Source organism: Chiloscyllium plagiosum, unplaced genomic scaffold (assembly GCF_037043375.1).
Source record: "Chiloscyllium plagiosum isolate Xiang-an unplaced genomic scaffold, Cpla_swu_hap1 HiC_scaffold_26, whole genome shotgun sequence".
Classification (NCBI taxonomy): Eukaryota; Metazoa; Chordata; class Chondrichthyes; order Orectolobiformes; family Hemiscylliidae; genus Chiloscyllium; species Chiloscyllium plagiosum.
Window position 1 is genome coordinate 29,999,989 of NW_028270164.1, and position 21,034 is coordinate 30,021,022.

General features: G+C 38.4%; 1 long non-coding RNA gene across 2 annotated transcripts in view; it reads right to left on the reverse strand.

The window, feature by feature from the left end:
* Positions 1-2,020: 2,020 nt before the first annotated feature.
* The window catches only part of LOC148145124 (uncharacterized), a 54,930-nt gene continuing 35,916 nt past the window's right edge, over positions 2,021-21,034 (reverse strand). The window contains exons 1-3 of one of the 2 annotated variants that reach the window (XR_015750999.1): positions 18,950-19,171; positions 2,490-2,645; positions 2,021-2,124 (exon numbers count right to left, since the gene is read on the reverse strand). This is a non-coding gene — a long non-coding RNA (uncharacterized LOC148145124). Of the gene's footprint in view, positions 2,125-2,489; positions 2,646-18,949; positions 19,172-21,034 lie in introns of those variants that run through there. The other variant, XR_015750998.1, reaches the window with a different exon arrangement.

Here is a 21,034-nt window from a genome sequence, read left to right on the forward strand (position 1 = left end):
AAATGGGCTCATAATAGATAACACAGGAGACTTCATTTTCATATTTAATTTGGCAGGACACAACCGTGTGTGACAAATACACTAAATATCTGGAATGGTAAGCTAGTCTCTGTACGGAAACTTGCAATGATTGTTGTTAAAATGCTTTGAGTTTACTAATGCCCTGTCGGGAATGGAATCTGCTGTTCTGCCGGGATTTGGTCTATGTCTGACACCAGGTCCAGAACAATGTGGCTGAATCTTCATTGCCCTCAGAAATAGTCTGCAAAGCCACTCAGTTCATGGGAATTTAAGGATGGGCAGCAATGCAGTCTTTGCTGAAAATGTGTTGCTGGTCAGGCTGAGCTTCAGGAAAGAAGGGCTCCTGAAGAAGGGCTCATGCCCGAAACGTCAATTCTCCTGCTCCTTGGATGCTGCCTGACCTGCTGCGCTTTTCCAGCAACACATTTTCAGCTCTGATCTCCAGCATCTGCAGTCCTCACTTTCTCCAGCAATGCAGTCTTTGCCAATGATGTTTCTATCCCATAAAAGGTGAAGGTAATGATTGCTAAAATAGCAGCCACTTTATAATGGAGAGTTCAGTGCTGCCATTAATGCTGGTCCAAGCCCAACCATAGAATTGACTTTTATCAAAGAAAACCTTAAAGGAACATTTATTGGGTGCATATTAGAAGCATTCAGCTTGAAATAAATGCGTGATGGTATTACCATTTTAAGACTTCTCTATGGTCATGAATGACAAACAGAATGCAACACTGCAAATTGTGAAAACTTGATCAATTATTGCACCAGAAAACATCAGTTAACAGATTAGCTGTCAAATACAGACTGAACCAAGGTTAATGATGAAAAAGCTATTGTTCCAGACTAAAGATTTAAGCTTGCAGAGCTCAACTTAACATTAAGCTCAGTGTAAACTTTCATTTCATACTCAATGATGCGCATTCTGGTATAAAAAACAAGGCACATTCTGTCATTAACCTCGTACAAAAAATTAATTAATCTTTATTAGTCGCAGGAAAAAGCCAGGTACAAGGTGATGAACAAGCATTAGTTATCTGTATCGTGCGGGAGCTGATTGATAAGGTACATTTACTCACAGTTTTGAGATGGCAGAGACATAGTAATGGAATCATCAAAGATCGATGCTATGTGGATTGTCAGAGCTACTCATTTGGTCCTTTGCTTCATCTCTGGAACAGCTGCAGCTACTGATAGTGCTTTGATGCAAGGATAACAAATCTCTATGTGCATGCATTACAGAAGACAACTAGGTACAAGGAAAGAGAGTTGTTCCTTGCACAAAAAGAGATTTCTGAACCTACATTTATCAATGTCTGCCTTAACCACAATACAGAATTAGAGAGTGGAATCTATAATTTTAAGATGGAAGATTTGTTATTTAATAGAAATATCGTATCAAATAATTTATGTAATAATCGTTCCTGATGTTAAGTTGCTTCACTTTCACTCATCATGAGAGAAATATGTATTCTTCAAATAACACAAATTGTGGAATTCAATGTTTGAGCTGAACTTACCACTCTTTACATTGATGTGAAATCTTAACACTTCAATTTCTTCAATAACTGCTTTTTTAGAAACAACTTGTATGAGTTGTATGAGTGTAAGGCTATCATCTGTGATGTGGAAGAGTGTCTTGTCTTTGAGGAAAAGGATGCTATCATGGGGGCGGCACGGTGGCACGGTGGCACAGTGGTTAGCACTGCTGCCTCACAGCACCAGAGACCCGGGTTCAATTCCTGCTTCAGGCGACTGACTGTGTGGAGTTTGCACGTTCTCCCCGTGTCTGCGTGGGTTTCCTCTGGGTGCTCCGGTTTCCTCCCACAGTCCAAAGATGTGCAGGTCAGGTGAATTGGCCATGCTAAATTGCCCGTAGTGTTAGGTAAGGGGTAAATGGAGGGGTATGGGTGGGTTGTGCTTCGGCGGGGCGGTGTGGACTTGTTGGGCCAAAGGGCCTGTTTCCACACTGTAAGTAATCTAATATCTAATCTAATCTAACTTGGAAAGGTATGCCAAAACTCCTGGCGTTAAGCAACCTCAGTTAAAATGTCAAAGGTTGGAAGTCTCAAACAGAGCTCAAAACAGAATTAGTTGTAACAACTATAGAAGAAAAGAGAAATAAATAAATGTGTGTCAGACCTGAAGGAGAACCTTGTTGCATAATTACTAAGCATTAATTATTCTGTTAAGCACCGTGAAAGAGAGAATATTATTGCCTTTTAAGGATTACTAGGCTTCTGAATGAAGAAAATTAGCTCAAGCTAACTTCATTAAAAATTTAGAACATCGTTTTCAAATTACTGAGATAAATTCCTATTAATAAAACCATCATAAAAGAACAGCTATTGCTGTTAAAAGTACAATGCTGTTTGAGTTGCATTTACAATATAAGAACATGTTAAATAGACAGTATTCAGCAATGTGTGACAAAAGACAGGCAAGATAAGTCAATATTCTCCAGTTACCTTGAAGAAATGGAAGCATATCTTTTCTGAAAGAATTACACGGCTGATCAGCAACTTGTTACTTCATCAGAATTAATGCAGATTGTAAACGAGTTATTTCTGTAATTTACTGCACAGTTCGAGAAATCACTAAGTTATTCACAGATGCAAAACAATCTGAAAATGTGAATGAGGAGAAAACATCCAATGAATACCCGGAAGAGAAAAGCAAAAGAACAGTTTGAGTAAAGCTATTAAAATTCACACGTGAGGAAAGAAGAATTAATAACTTCTCCACAAGAGACATCACCTGATTTCTTCACTTCTCTTTCCTTCTTGGACCCTGCTACTTTACCCAATCTTTTGGTCACCTGTTTTAGTGCTTTTATTTGGCTCAGTGTTATGTTTTATCTGCTTACAATCCCATGAGCCTCTTTTGCAACATTTTGTTCAGTGAAATAGCAAAAATGCAAATTATTATTGCTGATCTACTGTGCATTTCCAGCATTTTCATTTTTATCTATGTGGCATCTAATGGGTTTAATCACCTGTAAATAATTAATGCAAATTATAGTCTTCAACTCTGTTTGAACAGTCATTTCAAGTACATGCCCTTCCTTCCACACAACTTGGCCAGCCAAGCTGAAAGAGTTGTTAATAAGGTTTGCAGGATCCTTGGGTTTATGAATAAACAGGAAGGGAGGTGATGTCACACCTCTATAAATCATTGGTCAGACCACGTTTAGAGTATTATGTTCAGTTCTAGACACTTTATTTAAGGAATGGTGTTAAAGGCTTGGACAGAATGCAAAGAGGATTTATTAGAATGATACCAGGAATAGGGATTTTTAGACACAGAAAGTTTAGACAAATTGGGCTTTTCTCCTTAGAGCAGAGAAGATTAAGAGGTGATTGGATTGAAATATTCAAAATAGGGTAAAGAACAACAGGGTAAAGAAGGAAATTTTGTTTCCATTAGTTGGTGTGTCAGTAACTAAGGGTCACAATTTCATGATTATCAGCACGAGAACTATGAAATGAGATGAGGAGAAATTTCTTCATTCAGAGTTGTTAAGACTTGGAATGCTGGGAGAGTGCCTGGGAAAGTGATGGCAGTTTGCATAAGAGGTTTTGAAAGACAGCTGGATATTTTTTAAAAAGTGATGAATATAGAGGGCCATGGAGATAGAGCTGGAGAATGGAACTTTTTGTGTTGCTCATTTCGGAGCTGGTACAGACACAGTGGCTGAATGACCTCCTTCTGTCTGAAGAATTCTATGCTTGTACAACTTGCACAGTCATTTCATGCAACTAGAATTCTAACCATTCCTGTAACTTGAGGCCAAAAAGGAACCAAGATATTTTTATACATTTTATACATATTACTTCAAAACAGAAGTTTTATATAAGAAATAAAATCCTGATAGACATTTTGATTTGAACTATATGGAGAAGCTGAATAGGCTGGGATTATTTTCCCTGGAGCATCGGAGGCTGAGAGGTGACCTTATAGAAGTTTATAATCTCATGAAGGACATGGATAGGGTGAATGGAATGAAGAGTCCACGTCTGTGCTGTACAGCTCTATGACTCTATGTGCCCATGATATCATCGCTGTATCCTAGCATGGAACCTGATGGTATAAAGGGCTCAGTCTCCATCTTAACTGGAGACATCTGAAGCATACTACTGCTTATAGTCAAACTTACTGTTAGTTCAGATACTGAAATATCTGTGCTTGAAATATATGGAGTGGTGTTAATTGTTAAATCTTTCAGAGGAATGCTACTCATGCCTAGTTCTTGTGTTAACATAAGTTTTGCCTCATCAGGTACAAGTAGTCTGGTGAAGATGAAAACCGACATTGTGGTGGTAGATTATGGTGGCTGCACAGTGAAAAGCTGCACTGGCTATTTCTAAAAGAATCCAAGTTCTCAGTGAAAGACAATTGGAAATGTCACGGAAGATCGGTCAGTCAACAACTCTGGACTTCAAAACATTAGAATACTGACAACACACATTTCTCAGAGTAGAGATCTTCAGACTAAACAGACAGAGCATACAAGTACATTCTTTCTGTTTAAAGGTGAAGTTACATCAAGAGCCAAAAGCCCAATCTTTCTTTCTCTTTCAAAAAAAACCCACCAGCATGCTTTCTTAATTAAAAGTCAAAACACAGCAATCAAAAGGCTTCTTACAGTATTACATGTATCTTTTTAAATGTTACTCTCAGATTGTCTTGAATGAAATGTAATGTTTTAAAATACTTTATGTACTATAAAATAGTTTCTAAACTAATAAAGTTTATCTGTGTGCAGAGGTCATTGTTCTGTCATTTTCTCTCTCAAATTTGGTAGCTTGGCAGAGCAAATCTAAACATAAATGCCATCTAGTGGCTAAGATCTGCCCAGCAGTATATTCATTCATGAAGTAGTCTGAAAGTCATTAAACTTAATAAAGGAATGGCAATATTGAAAAGCAAAGTAAAATGTGAGCAAAAACAGGAAACTAAAAGGACAGAATAGCAAAACAAGATTTAAAGAGAAAGAAACAAACCCTGCACTCTACTTCAAAAAAGCAACAGACTCTCAACCAGAAAGGGAAGGCAAACAGTTAATTATGGATCAGGCACAAAATTATACCTTTACTGAATTTTGAATGTCAGTGGTTAATGATCCCTAGAAAAGATTTCTAAAATTCTTGCTCGCAGTTGGCAAAATTAATCCATCCAGTATTTATTTGGATGATGAGCATGATTCAGAAAAGAACTGGGGGGACAATGCTTGAAAGCCAATTCAAGATAAGAACTAACTTCAGGTTTAACAGATTGCAGGTTGTGACATAGAAACAGCAATCCCAAAAGTCTGTTGACATGCTAATACAAGATGTAGCAGCAAAGGGCATGAGTATGATTTATCCAAAAAAAAAGGCTTATCAAATTGATCTCTGGATCAATTATAGCCTTTGAGAAGGATCTTATGAACAGGACAAAGGGCCATGCCATTGAGATCTTACTTGAAGATTAACAGAATGATGAAGCCATAGAGGCACACTGATGACAATTACATATGTTAAATGCAGCCAAATCTATTTTAGTATTCAACAAAGTACACTAAATGAACATGGGCTCTAAAAGGTGTGGTTTGTTACAACTGCCCAAACACGGTCCATCTTTTCTTTCACATATGCAAAGCACGTAAATACATCAGACATGCCCACAAAATCTGATTTCAATGGCCAAGTCTGGCCTCAGACAAAACACAGGCAGTCAACAAGACTGTACAACACCACAAGAGAAGGTAAGGACTGCAGATGCTGGAGAGTCAGAGTCAAAAAGTATAGCACTGGAAAAGCACAACAGGTCAGGCAGGATCCGAAGAGTAAGAGTGTCGATGTTTTGGGCATAAGCCTTTAATTAGGAATAACAGGAATTACAATAACAAATATCATAACGTCTGAAGAGCTGGGATGATACACCCTAAAAGCTAAAACCAACATGGGAGCTAGAGCCAACATTTTAGCACAGTGCATCTTGAAAGACATGCACCTCAGGAAGTGGCCCTTTACAGTGCAGCCTACAAGAGAACATCTTAGGGGGCTGAGTTGAGTATTGTTGCCATTACAAAAGAGAAAGTGCTAGAAAAGCTAAAGGTTCTTAAAATTGATAAATCTCCTGGCCCTGATGGGTTACATCCTAGAGTTCTGAGGGAGGTGGCTGAGGAAATAGCGGAGGCGTTGGTTGAGATCTTTCAAAAGTCACTGGAGTCAGGGAAAGTCCCGGATGATTGGAAGATCGCTGTTGTAACCCCCTTGTTCAAGAAAGGATCAAGACAAAAGATGGAAAATTATAGGCCAATTAGCCTAACCTCGGTTGTTGTTAAAATTCTAGAATCCATCATTAAAGATGAGGTTTCTAAATTCTTGGAAGAGCAGGGTCAGATTAGAACAAGTCAACATGGATTTATTAAGGGGAGGTCGTGCCTGACAAACCTGTTGGAGTTCTTTGAAGAGGTGACAAGTAGGTTAGACCGGGGAAACCCAGTGGATGTGGTTTACCTAGACTTCCAAAAGGCCTTTGACAAGGTGCACACGGGAGGCTGCTGAGCAAGGTGAGGGCCCATGGTGTTCGAGGTGAGCTACTCGTATGGATTGAGGATTGGCTGTCTGACAGAAGGCAGAGAGTTGGGATAAAAGGTTCTTTTTCGGAATGGCAGCCGGTGACAAGTGGTGTCCTGCAGGGTTCAGTGTTGGGACCGCAGCTGTTCACATTATATATTAATGATCTGGATGAAGGGACTGGGGGCATTCTAGCGAAGTTTGCTGATGATACAAAGTTAGGTGGACAGGCAGGTAGCACTGAGGAAGTGGGGAGGCTGCAGAAGGATCTAGACAGTTTGGAGGAGTGGTCCAGGAAATGGCTGATGGAATTCAATGTGAGCAAATGCGAGGTCTTGCACTTTGGAAAAAAAGAATAGAAACATGGACTACTTTCTAAACAGTGAGAAAATTCATAAAGCCAAAGTACAAAGGGATCTGGGAGTGCTAGTTGAGGATTCTCTAAAGGTAAACATGCAGGTTGAGTCCGTGATTAAGAAAGCAAATGCAATGTTGTCAATTATCTCAAAAGGGTTGGATTATAAAAGCACTGTTGTGCTACTGAGATTTTATAAAGCTCTGGTTAGGCTCCATTTGGAGTACTGTGTCCAGTTTTGGTCCCCACACCTCAGGAAGGACATACTGGTACTGGAGCGTGTCCAGCGGAGATTCACACGGATGATCCCTGGAATGGTTGGTCTAACATATGAGGAACAGCTGAGGATCCTGGGATTGTATTCATTGGAGTTTAGAAGATTAAGGGGAGATCTAATAGAAACGTACAAGATAATACATGACTTGGAGAGGGTGGACACTAGGAAATTGTTTCTGTTAGGCGAGGAGACTAGGACCCGTGGACACAGCCTTAGAATTAGAGGGGGTAAATTCAGAACAGAAATGCGGAGACATTTCTTCAGCCAGTGAGTGGTGGGCCTGTGGAATTCATTGCCACAGAATGCAGTGTAGGCTGGGACGCTAAATGTCTTCAAGGCATAAATTGATAAATTCTTGATGTCACAAGGAATTAAGGGCTACGGGGAGAATGCGGATAAGTGGAGTTGAAATGCTCATCAGCCATGATTGAATGGCGGAGTGGACTCGATGGGCCGAATGGCCTTACTTCCGCTCTTATGTCTTATGGTCTTATGGTCTTATCTCAACATGCAAAGGATCACCAAATCCATGCTTTGGTGCAATCACATCACTATGCCTATGTGCAGGATCAGCTTGGCTTCCTGAAATCTTCAACATGGTAGATATCAATAGACCAGTAGTTACAGGACTACCTGCATGCACAGAACTCAGTATAGCCACAATTTTTATGATTCAAACCATAAACACTGTGTTGAAAGAGAACATGCTTGATATAATCAAATCAATCAACACTGAAAGTCTTCTTAATGTAGATCAGTTAAATTTTTCAAGAGCTGGTGCAAACCGTTGAAATCAGTAGCTACCAAAAATGAGCAACAATAAAAGTTGCAAATATTGCATCCAGAGATGACAAAAGAAGGCCTAACAGAATTAAAGTTCATTCATTTCTGCCATGCAGAGACAAACTTGGTGTATCACAGTAACTCATTTTTAGGGGCAAACAAATCCTAATACCAAAAACACTAACCCAAGATATTATGTCCTTCTTAAACCAGGGATATATGACTATTGAAAACACAAGCCAGCTTCACATAAATCTGCATTAGATCAGGGATAAATCAGGATATTCAATGAATTGTGATAGCTTGTGAGGCGTGCCAAATGTATCAATTCCTTCAGCAGCCTCTTAATCCAGAATACATTTAAACTACTCCATGAACAAAAATAGCAATAGACTTATTCATATAGCATTGGGAAGATTGCAGCATGATGAGTGATTACTTCTCCAAATTTCCCACTTTTTGCAGACTTTGCAGCATAAGCAGTGAAGGTAATGCTAAAATGATGATTGCTATTTTCAGTTTATTCAGCCCTTTTGGAACAGATAGTGCTGGATGCCAAACAGCAGTTCACAGATGAAGTATTTCAACACATGTGCGAAGTCAGGAATGACCCATATTGCATTGACATCCCACCAGCCCTAGCAAAATGTACAAACACAATCAAATTAATGATCATCAAGTATCCAGCAAGGAAACAAGATTTTTGCATTGCACTTCTGGAATTTTGTTCACCACCAAAGAGATAGGATTTGCAGAAGGCAAATGCTAATTATTTTGTCCAGCAACCAATTGCCTAACTATTCGGAGGTACAGGATGTTCTATTTCAATGACAGAAGAAATGAAAGAGATACAAGATCATGAGTAGATAAAGAAGTACCACAAGTAGTTAATGGAGAGATGGCTAGTCAGACATACAAATACTTGGATACCAGCAAAAGTTTCCAAAATGTGCCATCAACTCAAATCATACTAAGTTATTACTGATCAAGGAGTCACATCACAAGGGAACATAAACCAGCTCAGACCAATGCATGACATGTAAATCACACATAAAGAGGGGAAAACATTGATGATTTTAATAATGTTGAATGATAGCAATTAGCAGAAAGACAACTAAATTCTCAATCAAGAACAATTGAATACAATCCATACTTCTCTAGACAGTGTTGCACCTCACTGGGGTAGTGTGCTGGAAATGAAAGCTTATTATTCCTGGAGTTGTCACAAAAGTTAAAGTTTTTTATCAAAAATGTAGAATTTTGCATTTCTCCCATTTGTTTTACACCTAGGTTGACAGAAAGAATGTACCATGTTTCTGTACTTAACAAGAACTACTATTTATTATAAATAAATGATAAGCCGTTGATATATAACTTACTGGTTAAAACACCTTTATAAAACTCCCCCTACACACATATGCAGACAGACAAAAAAAGTATCAGTATTATGAGTAGAGGGAAAAACTGGGAAGGCATTTCAATTGTCACTATCTGGGGTTCTCAAAGATAATCCTTTTGGGCTTGTCAGGATTTGCTGCTTCTCCATCACTCTTTTCCAGACTTAAGACTCCTTGCAGGAGGCACAGAGCAACAGGTTCACAAACTATAAAGTCTCTGGCTTATTGGTTAAAAAGCAACTACAAGCTGTTCAGCTATCTGGAACTAAACACCTAAGTGTTGGCAAACAGAAGGCTTTTGTCATCAACAATTGGTCACCACTGCACATACCAATCAGCTACTGCTTGCTGCTGCTTCTTTCTTTATGCATACTCCCAGTTCCAGCTCATCTTCAGTAAACTCCTCCACCACTTGACCAAGCACAGAACAGCCCCACTCACAATAGGTGTTGGTTTTTAAAAACTGCAGTATTCCTCCATACAGTCTTTGGTTTTCAAATTAGTCCTTGTCCTATTTCAGTTCACAATCAAACATATAGAAAAATAAAATAGATCTGGTCTTTACAACAGGTATATGATCATTAGATCAGATTGAATAGTCAAACCTCCAAAGCATTATATTACAGTTTTAACGCAGTGAAATTTGATTCATTAAATTTAGGGGCTTTGTTTTACCTGTTTGTATAATTATCAAATTGAAAACAATGACCAATGTGCAAACATATATATCTGTTGGGCACTTTCTTTTTCTTTGGAAAAAGGACCATGTTCTGCTATCTCACAGAAAGTATGCAGTACACCCTTAAGAAACATAATTATTACATCATCACCATTTCATACTTATGGCCTGAGGGTACTAAGATCTCAGGCTCCATCTTAACTGAGGCCACTTGAAGCATGACATGCTGACAGAAGCATGTTACTCTTTGTAACCAAATTGCTGAAGTGCCTGTTATGTTAATGTATATGTCTATATAGGAACTGTAATTAATTTTTGTTAAATCTTTCAGTACCATGTAACCCACATAGCTCTTATGTTATGGCAGCTAATATAGGTATTGGCTTATCAGGTATAATACCCTCCTAAAGGCAAAAGCCTACATCATGGTGGCAGAACAATTTGCTTGCATTGTGTTCTTACAAGCGATTTTCACATTTGGTCATTCAAATTACTTATGTGTTTACATTATAAGTGACTCCAAGAATTTCAAATGAGATACTTTAAAGGGAAAGATGACAACTTCCCCTCAGGTAGTCCTGCTACACTGTGTGAGAAAAGGCACATAGGAAAGCTTTTTCATGTATATCTGCTCCACAACAACAGATGCTACAACCAGGTTGCTTGGCTACACTGTCAATGGAATAAAGAAATTTACCACAAGAAGTGGAGACCAATTGTTGATGACAAAAGCCTTCTGTTTGCCAACACTTAGGTGATTAGACCCCCTTTAGTCTTCCTTTGAAATGAAAAATTCAGTACTCTTAATTTTTTTCAAGTTCTAAACATTTTGAAGATTAATGCATTGCAGAAGGATGCAAGAAAAGGAAAGGGAAAATAACTTGCCATAACTAACCAGACTTTGCATCTTTTTGTTGATGCCCAACTCCCAAGGTACTGCCATCAGTGTGATGATAGCTCACACTGAAGTATCAGTCTTTTCTATTAATAAATCAGGGGAGCACTAAAAAGTGGGATAATAATAAGTAAAAGAGATTACTACCCTGCAAATAGCCTTCCATTTCAGACACTTGCAATCACAGCCTGTTGATGGCTCATTAACCATCTAGTCATTTTCTTATTATTAGCAGGTTTAATTCACAACTCAGTTTGCATTAATGAAGACAGCTGCACACAATCCTTTTGATGATTCTGTATATTACAGCTGGATTTTTTTCAATTGTTAAAAAAATGAATATGTTTCCTATTAAAGTAAATGTTCTGTTTCATATCTAAGTTTTCATGACTATAGCACTTTGTTTTTTCTTCAATGATTCCTTAACCTAAAACATTTCAAGACAGGAGGTAGCTTGATGTCAAATTGATATTTCGACTTTATAATCCAAATGTTTTACTAACAAAATGAGGTGCTGGAATGCATTTGATAAATAGGACATTCACAATTCTGAATCTCCAAGTACACAGAAGTAAAAGTACATATGCCTTCCTTGAGGGAGAATGCTATTTCTCAACAAAATTAACAATTTCCCTTTGTAGCACAAGTATATAGTGCGGTGAAGAAGGCATATGGCGTACTGGCTTTTATTGGTAGAGGAATTGAGTTCCGGAGTACTGAGGTCATGTTGCAGTTGTATAAGACTCTGGTGCGGCCACATTTGGAGTATTGTGTGCAGTTTTGGTCGCCATACTATAGGAAGGATGTGGAGGCACTGGAACAGGTGCAGAGGAGGTTTACCAGGAAGTTGCCTGGTATGGTAGAAAGATCGTATGAGGAAAGGCTGAGGCACTTGGGGTTGTTTTCATTGGAGAAAAGAAGGTTTAGGGGTGACTTGATAGAGGTGTATAAGATGATTAGGGGTTTAGATAGGGTCGACAGTGAGAATCTTTTTCCTCGTATGGAGTCAGCTATTACAAGGGGGCATAGCTTTAAATTAAGGGGGGGTAGGTATAGGACAGATGTTAGGGGTAGGTTCTTTACTCAGCGAGTCGTGAGTTCATGGAATGCCCTGCCAGTAGCAGTGGTGGACTCTCCCTCATTATGGGCATTTAAGTGGGCATTGGATAGGCATATGGAGGATAGTGGGCTAGTGTAGGTTAGGTGGGCTTGGATCGGCGCAACATCGAGGGCCGAAGGGCCTGTACTGCGCTGTATTCTTCTATGTTCTATGTTCTATGTTCTCTATATATTTTCAGAGAAGGTAAAGTAATACACTTTCATTAAGGGCTCCCCTGCAGCAGAGTATCTTCATTAAGGTATTCTCTCTCACCAGGTTTACTTAACAAAACAAAATGCACAAACTGTACATGTTGAATCATCTCATAAGTTACTGATAATCCTAGGTTCACAGGACCCCCTTTAGTCTTCCTTTGAAATGAAAAATTCAGTATTCTTAATTTTTTTCAAGTTCTAAATATTTTGAAGATTAATGTGTTGCAGAAGGATGCAAGAAAAGGAAAGGGAAAATAACTTGCCATAACTAACCAGACTTTGCATATTTTTGTTGATGCCCAACTCCCAACAGACTGCCATCAGTGTGATGATAGCTCACACTGAAGTACCAGTCTTTTCTATTAATAAATCAGCTTGAACTGGCAGCTCCTAACTTCTGTCAGTAATCTATCAGATGGAATCTCTTCCATTCTTTGATATTTGGAAATTGGCACAGGTAGAGGAGTTCACAACTACTGTCTACACTAGCTCCAATCAATTCCATTAAATGCTAATAACAACACTGAGAAGGTAGTGGCCTAGTCCTGTAAGGGGGTGTCTGTTATTAGGAATAAAACTGAGTTTGGGGTACAAGCGAAGAAAATCTAGATTCATAGAATGATTCATCATAAAAAGAGGCTATTCAACCCAGTGTGCCTGTACCTGAACTTTGAAAGAGCAGACTAATTTGACTTAACCTTCTGGTCTTTTCACACAGTCCTGTAGGTTCCTTTTCTCTCCTTTCAACATTTACCCAATTCCTTTTTGAAAATCACTATTGAATCTGCTTTGATCACCCTTTCAGGCAATGCATTACGGGATCACAACTTATGTTAATTTTTCTTTCCTCATGCGTCTTCAGTTTCCTTTGCCAAATACATTAAATATTTGTACTGTAGTTAGACCACAATACCATAAGATAGAACAGCAGAAACAGACTATTTGGCCCATCACATCTTCACTATTTAATCATGGCTGATGCATTTTACAACTCTGTTCTCCTGCCTTCTCCCTGTCCCTTCGATTCCCTCACTAATCAAGAAGAAATATATCTATGTCTTAACTACACTCAGTAACTTCACAGCCTTTTGTGACAATGAATTCCACGGATTAATCACCCTCTGACTGAACAAATTCTATCAGTTCTAAAGGACATTCCTTCACTCTGAGGCTGTGCCCTCGGGTCCGAATCTCCTAACAGTGGAAATAGCTTCTCCATGTCCACTCTATGTTGGCCTCTCATTATCCTTCTACCCCCATCCTTCTAGAGATGCCTTCTACCCCCATCCTTCTAAACTGCGTTGAGTACAGCCCCAGAGTCTTCAACCACCCCTCATATGACAAGCCCTTCATCCCCGGGATTATTCTTGTAACCCTCCTCTGGAATCCCTCCAACACCAGCACATCATTCCTTAGATACAGCGCCAACCTCTCTATTGCAGGAAAAGATACTCCTTATTTTATCTATCAGAACCTTTCATGATCTTGAGCACCTATACCACATCTTCTCATGTTGCAGCTGTATTAACCGTTGGTGCGGCTGCACTTCGAGTATTGCGAACAGTTCTGGATGCCACATTATAGGAAGGATGTGAAAGTATTGGAAAGTGAGATTCATCAGGATATTGTCTGGAATGGAGGGAAAGTCTAATGAGGAAAGTTTGAGGCACTGGAGGCTGTTTTCATTAGAGAGAAGAAGGTTGAGAGGCGACATAATTGAGACATACAAGATGATCAGAGGATTAGATAGAGTGGACAATGGGAGCATTTTCCTCGGATGGTGATGGCTAGCACAAGGGGACATAGCTTTAAATTGAGGAGTGATGGATATAGGACAGATGTCAGAGGTAGGTTCTTTACTCAGAGAGTAGTGAAGGTGTGGAACACCCTGCCTGCAACAGTAATAGACTCGCCAACTTTAAGGGCATTTAAATGGTCATTGGACAAACATGTGGATAATAATGAAATAGTGTAGGTTAGATGGGCTTCAGATTGGTTTCACAGGTTGGTGCAATATCAAGGGCTGAAGGGCCTGTACTGCGCTGTAATGTTCTATGTTTCTTCCCTGTTCTCAGGACCACAATCTAAGTTTCTCTACTCATTGATACAGCAGAGGTCTTTCTGCTTTTAAACAGACTTCTCAACTTGGCCTGCCACTTTTAAGATGTATCCTTCTATTTAAATTGTGTCATTCAGTTCCTATTGCTTCAATTCATTCTTCTTAACAACACACATCACTTAGCACATCTCTGATTTGACTTCATCTGCCATCTGTCTTTCCATGTCACCAGCTCCTCAGGTTTTAATATGTTTTCAACAATTGTGTCATCTGCAATTTTTGAAATGATGCCCAATATGCCCAACTCCAGGCCATGAATATATTTCATAAAGATTAGTGGTCTCAACATCAAGCCTAAAGAACACCACTGCACACTTGCTCTGACCTGAAAAACAATAATTCGCTATTCCTGTCTGCTTTCTACCCCCTAACCAATTTTGTATCCCTGCAGCTACTGCTCTTTGGGATTTGATTGTACTAACATGTCAATTGGGTGGTAATAGAAACAGAAATTAATTACAATGAATTGAGCTCAGTAAGCATTATAAAACCCACATCACTACCTGCAAGGTATATCTTTGTATACAGCTCTGCCAGTATCATACCGCTGGGGTTGTGCCTGCTAGAACCATCTGAGATGCCTTGTGTAAATGCAATACCACCCTTCTTTTATTAGTATTTGTCTCATTTACTAATACCAGTTGAGGAAGAATGCCCACACAAAGTCCTCAGCAAAAGATAGGCTCAGTCTTAATAAACAGAATCAGTTTATTATACAATATTTAATAGTACTTTGTTATATCTCCTGGTCAGTTGTGTCATATTACCTTTAATGATAACATCACTGCATCATATTACGTGATCTAAGTTCATAAAGGTCTCATAATTCATCTTACTCTGGGGATCACTTGAAGCATTAAACTCCACTGGACCATACTCCCTAATGTAATCTAATAGCCTAATTTTAGACAAAATATTTTTGTATTTAAAGAATATAACATTTATATATAATAATAGCGTGTAATACACAGCTGATAGATTCATCCATTGAATGATAGTCATGCCGATTTCTTATGTTACAGGAGATAACTTAGGTATTGCCTCATCAGATCATCTTGTGTGTGACAAACTCACACCAAATAGCTAGTTAAATTGTACCTGAAAATCCTTTATAAAATGTCAGGCTGGATTTAGGAATAAGTACACATTACAGTGAGCTACATTGATTTAGCACTTAACTGGAACTGAACTCAAGCACAACAATAATACATTGGTGAGCTCCTTCCAGCAGCAGAATCCTATGTCATGACAGGTAGAACTTATAAAGTTATAACAAAACACTATTAAGTACTGTGTAATAAACTGATTCAGTAAGGAAACAGACTGTCCAGTCCAACCAGTCCATGTCAACCATAATCCCAAACTAAACTAGTCTCACCTGCCTGTACTTGGCCTGCAAACATTTCATATTCATGTACTCATCTAAATGTCTTTTAAATGTTAGAACTGTACTCGCATGTTGTGTTATCAGTTAACCATATCAGGTACTATGTTATACAATATCTCACTCAAAGGTTTTTTTTATTACTAATTTATTTACACAATAATTTCAAACAAGTAGTTTTATTACTATGCCATCTTCTCCTAAATCTATGACTTCACACATAGCTGACCACTTGTATGAGTTGGACATCTGCTACATTCACAAGTAATTTGTTATTATACTGGAACTCTGCTGGCTCTTTAATTTCTTAAAAACCTTTTGAAAAGTACCAGTGTCATTTGTCATTTGTGGTCTTGATAAATTATCTCTCTTGGAGCATCTTTACTTTGCAGAAAAGATAGTTGTGTTTTGAGATTTTAGGGCAATTTTTACAATCAAGGTGACCTTTCAGAGATGAGTTAAGGATCAACCTCATTGCTATGAGTCTGGAGTCACATGTACCCTCAAGACATGGGGTGGCAATCTCCTTCCCTGGTGAATTTCCAATAATCAACAATTTTTAAAATTGAATTCAAATTCTGCTATTGGTTGTGATGGGATTTGAACTAAGGATTGTTAATAGAGTGGTAATACCACTTTGCTATCACCTTTCCTCTATACCTTCACACAGTGTGGCAAGAGAGGCTTCCCAAGGAAGTTGTTATCATGTCTTCATAAGGTACACGTCACCTAATCTAACTGAATATTGCACAACCAACATTTTCTCCATACATTTAGGAGAAAATATTTTGCCATTAAGATTAGATTACAGAGTGGAAACAAGCCCTTCGGCCCAACAAGTCCACACCGACCCGCTGAAGCGCAACCCACCCATGCCCCTACATTTACCCCTTACCTAAAACTATGGGCAATTTAGTATGGCCAATTCACCTGACGTGCACATCTTTGGACTGTGGGAGGAAACCGGAGCACGCAGAGGAAACCCACGCAGACACGGGGAGAATGTGCAAACTCCACACAGTCAGTCGCCTGAAGCGGGAATTGAACCCGGGTGTCTGGTGCTGTGAGGCAGCAGTGCTAACCACCGTGCCACCGTGCCGCCCCCATGATAGCATCCTTTTCCTCAAAGACAAGACACTTTTCCACATCACAGATGATAGCCTTACACTCATACAAATCAGTGTGTGCATGTGATAGATTATCAGCACCCTGAAGTGCTGTTTTCACAGTAATCATTTACTTGGTGACCCAGTCCAGTGAATCCCATCCCCAGACTTGAGATAAAGGATTGAAGTGGGGTGAGAATTGCACTGAGAGAAAGCATGATGATTTGGTGAGGTTGGTGTTATTGTCGATGCCAACAGCTGCAGACAATGGGTCAAGGAGGTAGGTGGCTGTGGAGGATGTAGAGACATTATAGTGAAGACAGAGTTTGATGAAAGCCAATCAGCCAGCTCCAGTGACCAGGTACCTGCTCTGACTTGCGTGTCAGGAATTTCTGCCAATATAGTTTCTCAGGAAAGGAGACAAGAATTAGAAGTGACTTAGAAATAATGTGAGTTGGGCTAATAATAAAGTGCAAATGCATAGGGATAAGGTAGCCCAAGGACAATAGCAGGATTCGGAAATTGCCATTTAAAGCTTAAGGGTAAAACTGGAAAACTTTTATCATGCTAACGAGATATTGAGGTTTTCATTCTTACTACATTTTCCCATTTTGATTGCCATTACCCATACTGCACTGGGGAGGGGAAAATTCTACACATTATCTTGATCCATATCTTATTTAACACCTATTCTCTCAGACAGCCATAAATCAACGTCAAATATTATTTCACTTTTGCAAATTTTTTCCACGAGAAATTAAGCCCCCCTCAGTGTGTGTAGGAGAATCATGGAGCTAGCAAGTCACCCAAAGGGAACAGAGGAGAGGTTTGTATTAAAATAACTAACATGATAACCTCTTTAAAGCAACTGATCTGTACATTTTGATTTCTTCTTTCTTAATGATTTTTCTTTTTTTATTATTTGATCATGCACCATTATTTGAGAAACATAAGGACATAATCTTGACATGATTACTCACTCTCTGTAACATAAGGTGAAAGATAAATTCCTGTGTACAACTCTCTATCTAGGTTTTAACAGTGGCTATTAAATTTGGAAATTCACCAAAACTGTATTATATAAAACCTTTCAGAGCACAAGCAAAACAACAACACACTTCAGAATGATGAATGCCTACAGATTCCAAACACAACAGAAGGTGCATTAAGCCTGGCAGATATTGCATTTATATTGTATTATATATACCATTACCTTTGATTAATGAAGCAGCTGATCGATTCTGATAAAGACTTTATTTAAAAGAATCTAAATAAACTGGATATTATCTGACAAACTGGAAAAACAGCTAAATAATATCTACAAAGGACTATTGTGAAAAGCCTCAGAAGTAAAGGTGCGAGCAAGCCTTTAACTGGAAAATAATAATAAGAAGAACATAGAAGCTGAAATCTGCTGGGTGTTTCTTCAAGGTAAAAGAAAATCTGGTTTCACAGTTTTGATTCGAACTATGTGAATGAGAAAGAAATTGTCCATAAATTGAATGCAACTCTCTACCAGTACAAAATACAATATTTCTCAAATAATAATTATCACTGCATGTGATAAATAAAGATAATCATCACAATGAGCTCCAGCTGCAGTCACTGACAATACAACTATACAACTGACAATGATGATAAAACAGAATATTTAGAACAGAATGAAATCTAAGTTATAATTGTATATTAAAAGCACAAAGTTTGAAAGAAATGAGATTATTTTGTTAGTCTATGCAGTATTATTGTATAGAGTCATATAGTCATAGAGCACGGAAACACACGCTTTGGTCCAACCAGTCCATGCTAATCATGATCCCCAAACTAAACTAGTCCCATCTGCACTGATTAGGCCCATATCTCTCCAAATATTTCCTATTCATTAACTTATCCAAATCATGTAAATAATCCTAAACAACGTCTGTAAAGTATGTTATCACATGAATACATGATGCACATTCATAGTAGGCACTGGAGTGGGTTAAGATGTGAAAGTCAAAAACACAGTAATAATTCAGCACACTGATTTCTTTCTCACTCTGTTTGCATAGTGACCTACCCTTTTGTGCAGAGAAGTAGATTATGCACTGGAAGGAAGCAGGCTCCTGTTTTGAGTATGCAGGTATGTTCCTGTGAAGTGCTTTCTGCTACCTCGTTGTGTTCCTGACTGCCAGTCAGACAATCACTACAGCTTGCTTTTGTGTGTGAGTCTGTGGCATTTCATTTGGCTGAGGTTTGATGTGAAGATTAACAGGCCCTCCACAGTCCAATACTTCTGAGTTTCCCCATTCTCCCATCACGCTGTCCACTTCCCTAGTAATATTGGACCTGTTAATGCTGATAAGATAGCACACAGAGGAACTTAATACAGTTTCATGAATTGTTTGTACAATAATGGCATTTAAAATCATCTACATCCTATAATCTATAAGCTCGGCGAACAGAACCACAACAACGAGCACCCGAGCTACAAATCTTCTCCCAAATTTTGAACCTATAATCTATTTCTGTGAGAAAAAGTACAGTTGAACTAGTTGTGGCCATTCTTGTTTTAAAGTGACAAATAACCGTTAATTAATATGGACTATGCAATTTGAATACAAAATTTAAGGATGTATTAAAATGGCTAAATGATCAAGAATTTAGGTTGAGCCTATTTTGTAGTACTAACCGTCAAACAATTATTTGACAGGTAGCTCTCCTATAACACTGTAGTTGCATTCCAGCAAAACCACGCTTAATAAAAAAATGGGGCCTTTGGGAAAGGTGGGGTGTGATGATGCAGCTACTTTAACAAGATTATGCTGTCCTTGGCAGTTTTTTCAGAGAGGTCGTGAAACAGCACTTTGGAAAAGTCTGGGTTTAACTACTTGACAATGTTTTCAAGTTTTTTAAATAAAACACTTGTACAATTAAAGGAGGTGGCCAGTTCTCCCAGCTCAGCCTTTCTCTGGTTTGGTTTGGTTTTAGCAGTCTGGCTGTTCACTGAAAGCAATCAGTTAATGAGGCTGCTCGTCCAAGAAACAGCTACATGGAAGAAGGTGTTCCACGTTGAATCTCTCTCCGACATCTCTCTCTGTCCTGTAAGACCCTATGTTGATTTTACCTTTTTTGCCAAGGGGTGTTTATGGGGTTTGCTGCATATATTTGGAATAGCAGCTTGAAATTGGGATAATCTGTTGGATTTTCAGATAAATTAAGTTATTCTATATTCTGATCTCTTTTATTTGTGCTTCATTCAGTAATCTTGTAAATAAATTCTGTTTTGTTTAAAACTAAGTAATTTGGCTAGCTGCATCACCCCTGGAATATCTGTTTTACACTTGCTTAAACAAGCAAAGTTAGGGACTGGGCTTATTTCTTGAAATGTTTTGAGGGGGTCTGGCCTTGTCCATAATATGGGTTAGGGACAGAGCAACAAAAAAAATCATTCATGGTCGCTCAAAAATCACCCAAAAGTCTAATGTAAAGTATAGCATAGCCTGAATGAAGGTTAAAATCATATTTATTAACAAAACAGAAGTAAATTTAACACATACATTGTAAAAATGTAAGAAAGCTGCTCTCTATACAGTACATCACACAAAAGGTTGCTCTCCCTATTGAAATTGCACTATTACCAACAGAGGTAATCGTTCTCAAAAATGCCATTCCCTAGTTCATCAGCAATGTTTATAGCCAAATCGCACTGACGAAATGCGCGTTATCTCAGAACAAACTGTATTTTTAAGCCTGATTTGAAGAAGAGATTTTCACAGTAGTTTTGTTTATTAACTTTAACCCTTTTTATTACTTAACTGAAAATTTGTAGATAGTTAGCCACCATTCAGTGAACAGATAATGTCCAGTGCAGTGGCACATACTATTAAATCTCATGCGACTAACAGATTGTTGGTGAACTGATATTTAAGTACATTTTCGATAGTCTCTGCTCACCCTGAGACTCGCTCTGCTTCATACGGTCTATTCTTCCTTTACTGTTATGTCTGTTATAGTTTATCAATAAAACCTTAATTAGTTTCTGATAAAATATGCAAAATGTTTAAGCCATATTTCCATCCCATGCTGACTTCTCTGACCTTTTCTTTATTGGTATAAAGGATTCCAGTAATCTTTTGAACATTTTATTTGAAACCAACAGCAT